The following is a 7,811-nucleotide window of genomic DNA, read 5'->3' as shown; positions in this document are numbered from 1 at the left end:
AGGCATGTCTGTTTTATTACTTTAAAACATGTAATTTTCTTTTTGATTGTGGTGAATATTCCGTCTCGAAGCGTGTAGCATTGTGGTAGCTTCTACATTTGATAACGGGTCTCTAGTTTATTATACCATTTTCACGTGTGCTCTCTGTAGCTCTGTAGTCAAACACCCAGGAATCATGAGAGATGGATGTCAGTAATTCAGTCATTCACTAGCACACTCATTCCCTTTACCTTAAAATAAAATGACTAAATTATTAATTATATTCTGGAAGCAAACATCTTTGCAGGCATCATTGACTTATCTAGTGAAGGCATGAGGCCCTGGGTGGTGCAAACAGTTAAATGCTAGGCTACTATCTGAAATGTTAGCAATTCAAATCCACCCAGAGGTGTCCCAGAAGAAAGCCCTGGTGACCTACATCTGAAAGAACACAACCATTGGAAACCCTCAGAAGCACAGTTCTACTCTATAACACATGGGATTGCCATGAGTTGGAATCAATTCCACAGCAACTGGAAGGGAAGGAAAGCAAGGGCATGATTACAGTGATATGATATTGTTTCTCAGCTGTGTTCTATAGCCCTTAAACTCTGACTTTCATCCACATTAACTTTAGATTCATCACATCACGTTTCCAAATCAGGCATCTGGTTTCTATGTAAACAGATGAACTAGAGATGTGCACTGGTTACTATTCCAGTTCAAGCTTCTCCAGGGGATTCATTCATACCAATGCAGATATAACAATGTCTCCTCAGCATGCAGTTAGAGATTGTGACTAAGGGAAGATATATGGCATGGGCCAAGAATCACTCCCCTTCCAGCAGTAATGGACTAGTCAGCTGCTGAGGGCTTTCTTGATGCAGAGAACATGAAATTCCTTCATTTAAGCTTTGGGTGGTTGGTTGGTGAAGACTTAGATTCAACACAGCTTTGAGGCACGTAAGAAGTGCTCTTTTAACCAGCACCTCCAGGTGGGAGCCACTCTGGAGCCCCTCTCCTGGTTTGGACACAGCACGTATGGTAGCCATGGAAATGCACTGCTCAGATCTCCCTTGGGGTGACCCTATTTTGGGGAGCACAGTTGGCTAACAACCTCCAACTGCTACACCTTCAGATCCACTGTGGGCTCTCCCATCTCCACTGAGGCCCAGCTCTTCCTGGGCTGCTCCCAGACCATCCCTAAGCACAGTGGGAGGGCTTGAGCCAGTCCATTTCTGCCCACTGTGGAACCCCTCTGATGGGCAATCTCCATTCTAGGGCTCATCATCAACAAGACTTTCTCAGAGATCTGCTGAAGTTTGAGGGTTTCCTTTCACAGATGCCAGACCTGCCTCACTCTCTGGAGACTCTTCCCATCTATTTTTAATACCCTTTCCTCTTTATCAAAAGACAGACAGGCGTCTCCCCAAAAAATTCTTTTGTACTTTAATTCCACCTTAGTCTCTGCTTTCTGGAGGGCCTGAGCTGATGTACTTGGCTTCCAGTTTCCTCCCTTCTATTCTTTCAATTCTCCTTTAGGTTCCTGCTTATACACCCTGTATCTGTCCACACAATAACCCTACTTTCTTCTCTTCTTTCACAAAGTTATTTAATGGCAGATCAGACAGAGGTAGAGATCCCATTCAATCTGAGCCTAAATCATTAACAACCAAAAAATTGATTTGCTTGTCCAGTCTTTACTCTCTGGAAGCCTTTCATCATGAAGAAAGTGGCCTACTCTTTCCTCTACCCCTATTCACCCATAGGACAGGTGAATCCTTCTAATTAAGCAAAGAACTCTTTCAAAAAGAAGTGAAACTTTCATATGCTGCTATATCTGATTTTTTTTATCTTTCTTTCATCATCACTGGTGCTATTATGGATTAAATTGTGTCCCTCCTCCCAAATATGTGATAAAATCCTATTTTTAAATAGGATTTTATTTGTTACATTAATTAGATCATGCCCAAAGACGGTGGGCTGTAAATCTAATAATCACTTTTGAGTTATAAAAAGAGCAGGTTAGACACACACACACACACACACACACACACATACACACGCGGGGAAGACAGGTACCATGTAAGAAATGCCTTGGGATACTGACAAGGAAGCAATCTATATGCCTGAGACCCTGATTTGCAAATTTAGCCTCCAGAGGCTAAAAGTAAGAAAATTAATTTCTTTAAAGCCATCTACTTATGGTATTTCTGTTACAGCAGCACTAGGAAACTAAGACAGAATAACATAACGCTAACATAGTTTTAATAATTGTTGAGCTGTAAGACCCCATAGTGTGTTTCTATGAGTTGTCCATTTCATCTAGGTTTTCACATTTGTTGGAGTATAATTTTTCGTAGTATTCTGTTATAATCCTCTTCATTTCAACTGAATCTGTTGTAATGTATCCAGTTTCACTTCTTATTTAGGTCACTTGCCTCTTCTCTCTCTCTTTTTTTTTTCCTTTTGTCAGTCTAGCCAGTGATTTGTCTATTTTATTGATCCCACCCCCACTCTTTCTTATATTATCCCTCTGGCACCTCCTGGTATCAAGTAGCTTCAAGCTTCCTTCTGGCATCTTCTAAGGTCTTAACTATTATGCCAAAATCAGGACTGTTACAACCTAGTGTGTTCTTGCTTCTCATCTTAAATCCCTGTTAAAACTCTTATTCCATTAGTGTATATAATTAAATTAAATTAAATCCATAGTGCTAGAGTGGGAAAAGAATTTCCATGAAAGTCAAGATGTTTCATTTAACAGCTGTAGACTTGGATGAGTAATTCCATTTCCCTTGGCTTCAGATTTCTCACTCAGATTAGCTAGTTTAGAATGTGTATTGTGGATTGGGATTATTTTATGCGAAGTGAGTTCATACAACAATATGAATGATTGAAATTTTCCTTTAAATTTTCTTAGTTTTATGTATATATATATTTATTTATTCAGAAAAGATACTGGTTAAATCAAATAAATAAGTTGCTTTCAGCCTTTCTAGCGATGGAAATGAAGAATGTCAAGCAGTGTTGAAGAAATACTGGGGGAATTGGAGAAGGTGATATACCCTATATCAAAGTATGTTCATTCCCTGTTTCCCCCACTTTCCTAGCCCCCACACTCACTCACACAGTCACCCATCCACCCACACATACACACAAACAACACACTCACACACACATCTCATGAGAGTCACCATCCTCATTTGTTCTGGAAAAACAGGACAATAGTTTTTCTCAAACACTTGTCAAGTTTGCTAATTTCTGAATTAGACTATAAATCCTTTGGTTGTTCACCAAGGCACATAACAGACGTTCTGACAGTGAAAGGCAGCAACACTAAGAAAGGACATGTATGAACTTTGAGATAAAAGGCCAACAAAATCTTGGTGGTTTGTGTTTAACCACTCCAAATTTCTGAGAGAAAGGAAATCTGCCATAAGTCTCCCTATTTCTTTTCCCCACCACTGGGAAACGGCCCTATAATCCTCTCACCTTAGAAAGATACAAGATATCTCTTGGACCTAAGCCCCTTTCCTATCAGCTCTATGTGCCATAATATGCTGAGAGATGAACAGTGAGGAGACACTTTGTCAATGTTCCTCAGTGAAATGAACTCTGGTGAGCCTCTCTCATTTGAGAGGTTGAAGGAGAAGTGAAGAGCCTATTCCTTTTCTATTCAACATTTTTGGCAAGATCCTGATTTTTCAGATATTTTTTCGTCTCAGAATATAGCCATTCTATGTTGAGACATTTCCCTAAAAATACTCCCAAAGGATCCTAGTAGTCATGTGAGGGCCAGTCTCAGGACATCTGATCAAAACAAGTAAAGTGGGGTGCTATTTTTATTTATTATGCATATCATGTTATAAATATATAGTATTAATGAAAGGTTTCCCTTCCCTTTTCTTTACCCAGTGATACTTTCCCTAACCCAGACTGCTGAACATGCCACTCTCTTGTCTTAGCTGCTATGCCAAGAGAAAGAAGAAGTGAGTCAGCTTTGGATCAAAATCAATTTTGAAACTCCTAGCAGGAACAACAGTTTGCAGAAAAACGATCTTTATATCACAAGGACCTCAAAATTATGAGTGTCAAAGCACAAATGGTACAGCGAATGTCTTCATAAACACTGAAATGAGCAGGTTGATAAGCAGTTGAGTTATGCTGGCCACACACCAGACTCCATTGGCTGGGAGAAGAAAGGAGAATTAGAGAGATAGAAATAAATTAGAGACTAGTGTGCTGCCCATGCCCTACCTATACTAGGGCCCAATCCTGAGGGGATGACAACATGATACAGACCCTAAGTGGGTCTGGAGAAGGTGTGTCTCTCTTCTCCAGGGAGCTTGGGGAAGTGAAAAGTCTGCTCCCTGATCCCCAGCACAGCAAGCGAGCTGTGGAGTGGAAATAGCTACACGTGTTAAGGTTTAGGAATGGCAATTGAAAGAGCCGAATGTTTACCCTAAACCCTCAAAAGAAACACAGAAAGTGCTGAAGGGGAGATGGACTTGGAGAGTCCTTGTGGTTAGGGTAAAAAGGATGATGCAACAAGCTAAATATACAAGTTACTGGAGAAATAATGGGAACAAGGGAGGTCAATGAATACCAGAACTGCAGACAAAAATGTTGGACAAGACACACTCCATACACACCCTAACACCCTCACTTATACACTCACAGGTGTGCGCACACAACTTTCTTGTCACTGGGCAAGAAACTTAGGCATGAACTCAACAAAATAGGTATAGAAGGGAGATTCTTCAACATAATAAAGGGAATTTATACAAAATCAATAGCCGCCATCATTCATAATGGAGAGAGGCTGAAAACATGCCCCTTGAGAACAGGAACAAGACAAGGTTGCCCTTTATCACCACTCGTATTTAATATTGTGCTGGAAGTCCTAACTAGAGCAATAAGGCAAGAAAAAGAAATAAAGGACATCCAAATAGGTAAGGAAGAAGTAAAACTGTCCCTATATGCAGGTGATATGATACTATACACAAAGAACCCTAAAGACTCCACAAGAAAACTACTGAAGTAATAAAGAGATTCAGCAGAGTAGCAGAATACAAGATAAACATACAAAAAATCAGTTGGATTCCTATATACTGATAAAGAGAACTACGAAAAGGAAGTAAGAAAAGCAATACCATTTATAACAGCCCTTAAAAAAAATAAAATACCTAGGAATATAAATCTAACCAGGGATATAAAAGACCTACACAAAGAAAACTACAAAACACTACTGCAAGAGAAACCAAATGAAACCTACATAAATGGAAAAACATACCATGCCCACGGATAGTAGACTCAACACTGTGAAAATGTCAATTTGACCCAAAACAATGTACAAATACAATGCAATCCCAATTTAAATACCAACAGCATTCTTTAATGAGATGGAAAAACTAATCATTAAATTTATATGGAAAGGGAAGAGTTCCCTGATAAGTAAAGCACTACTGAAGAAGAAGAATGAAGTGGGAGGACTTGCACTACTTGATCTCAGAACCTACTATACAGCTAAGTAGTCAAAACAACCTGGTACTGGTAAAACGACAGACACATTGACCAATGAAACAGAACTGAGAACCCAGATGTAAACCCATTCACCTACGGTCACCTCATCTTCAACAAAGGCCCAAAGTCCATTAAATGGGGAAAAGACAGTATATTTAACAAATGGTGCTGGCAAAACTGGATATCCATCTGCAAAAAAATGAAACAGGACCCCATACCCAGACCAAACACTATAAAGATCATAGGAAGAAAAAATAGGGTCAATGCTAGAGGCCCTAATACATGACATAAACAGGATACAAACCATAACTAACAATATACAAACACCAGAAGATAATCTAGATAACTGGGATTTTCTAAAAGTTAAACATTATGCTCATCGAAAGACTTCATCAAAAGAGTAAAAAGAGAACCTACAGACTGGGAAAAATATTTTGGCTATTAGAAATCCGACAAAGGTCTAATCTCTAAAATCTATAGGAAAATCCAACACCTCTACAACAAAAAGACAAATAATCCATTTAAAAAATGAGCAAAGTATATGAACAGATACATCACCAAAAAAGACATTCAGGGTGCTAACAGACACATAAAGAAATGCTCAAGATCACTAGCCATCAGAGAAATGCAAATCAAAACTATAATGAGTTACCATGTCACCCCGACATTACTGGTGCAAATCAAAAAACCAGAAAATAACAAATATTGGAGAGGCTACGGGGAGATTGGAACTCTTATGTACTGCGGTAGAAATGTAAACTGGTACAACCATTTTGGAAAATAATATCACACTTCAGTAAAAAGCTAGAAATAGAAACACCATACAATCCAGCTATCCCACTCCTAGGAATATATCCTAGAGAAACAAGAGTCATCACACGAATAGACATATGCACACCCATGTTCATTGCAGCATTATTCACAATAGAAAAAAAAATGAAAACAACCTAGGTGCCCATCAACAGATGAATGGATAAACAAACTATGGTATGTACACATGATGGAATACTACACAACGACAAAGAACAATGATGAATCTGCAAAACATCTCACAACATGGATGAATCTGGAGGGCATTATACTGAGTGAAATAAATTAATCACATAAGGATAAATATTGTATGAGACCACTAATATGAAAACTCATGAAAAGGTTTACACACAAAAATAAACAATCTTTGATGTTATGAAGAAGGGGAGAAGTGAGGAAGGAAAAACACTAAATAGACAATAGATAAGTGGTAACTTTGGTGAAGGATAAGACAGTACACAATACTGCGGAAGTCAACACAACTTGACCATGGCAAGGTAATAGAAGCTTCATAGACACATCCGAACTCCCTGAGGAACTGAATTACTGGACCGAGGGCTGTGGGGACCATGGTCTTGGGGGCATCTAGCTCAATTGGCATAAAATATTTTGTAAAGATAATGTTCTACATCCTACTTTGGTGAGTAGTGTCTGTGGTCTTAAAAGCTTGTGAGCAGCCATCTAAGATAGTCCACTGGTCCCATCCCATTTGGAGCAAGAGAGAATGAAGAAAACCAAAGACACAAGGGAAAGACTAGTCCAAAGGACTAATGGACCACAACTATCTCAGCCTCCACCAGACTGAGTCCAGCACAACTAGATGGTGCCCAGCTACCACCACCAACTGTTTTGACAGGGATCACAATAGAGGATCCTGGACACAGCTGGAGAAAAACATAGAACAAAATTCAAACTCACAAAAGACCAGACTTACGGGTCTGACAGAGACTGGAGAAACCCTGAGAGTATGGCCCCTGGACACCCTTTTAACTCAGTACTGAGGTCACTCCTGAGGTTCTCCCTGCAGCCAGAGGTTAGACAAACCCATAAAACAAGCAATAATACACATAGCTCAACCGTGTATACAAGACAAAATGGCCACACCAGCCTAGGGGCAAGAAGAAGAAGGCAGGAGGGGACAGGAAAGCTGGACAAATGGAAATGGGGAACCTAAGGTCAGAAGGAGAGAGTGTTGACCTATTGCTAGGTTGGCAACCAGTGTCACAAAACAATATGTGTATTAATTTATTAACTGTTTAATGAGAGACTAATTTGCTCTGTAAACCTTCTTCCAACATACACACACACACACACACACACACACACACACACACAAACGCTCAGAAGTGATTAGGTTTAGGATCCATCCCACACTGATAAAAACTTGTTGTTTTTGTTAGGTGCTGTGGAGTCGATTCCAACTCATAGCGACCCTAGGTACAACAGAAGGAAACACTGCTGTTCCTGCTCCATGCTCTCAATCGTTATGCTTGAACCGA

This window comes from Trichechus manatus, unplaced genomic scaffold (assembly GCF_000243295.1).
Source record: "Trichechus manatus latirostris isolate Lorelei unplaced genomic scaffold, TriManLat1.0 scaffold00040, whole genome shotgun sequence".
Classification (NCBI taxonomy): domain Eukaryota; kingdom Metazoa; phylum Chordata; class Mammalia; order Sirenia; family Trichechidae; genus Trichechus; species Trichechus manatus.
The sequence above is the reverse complement of the archived record's forward strand: the minus strand, read 5'-3'. Positions refer to the sequence as shown.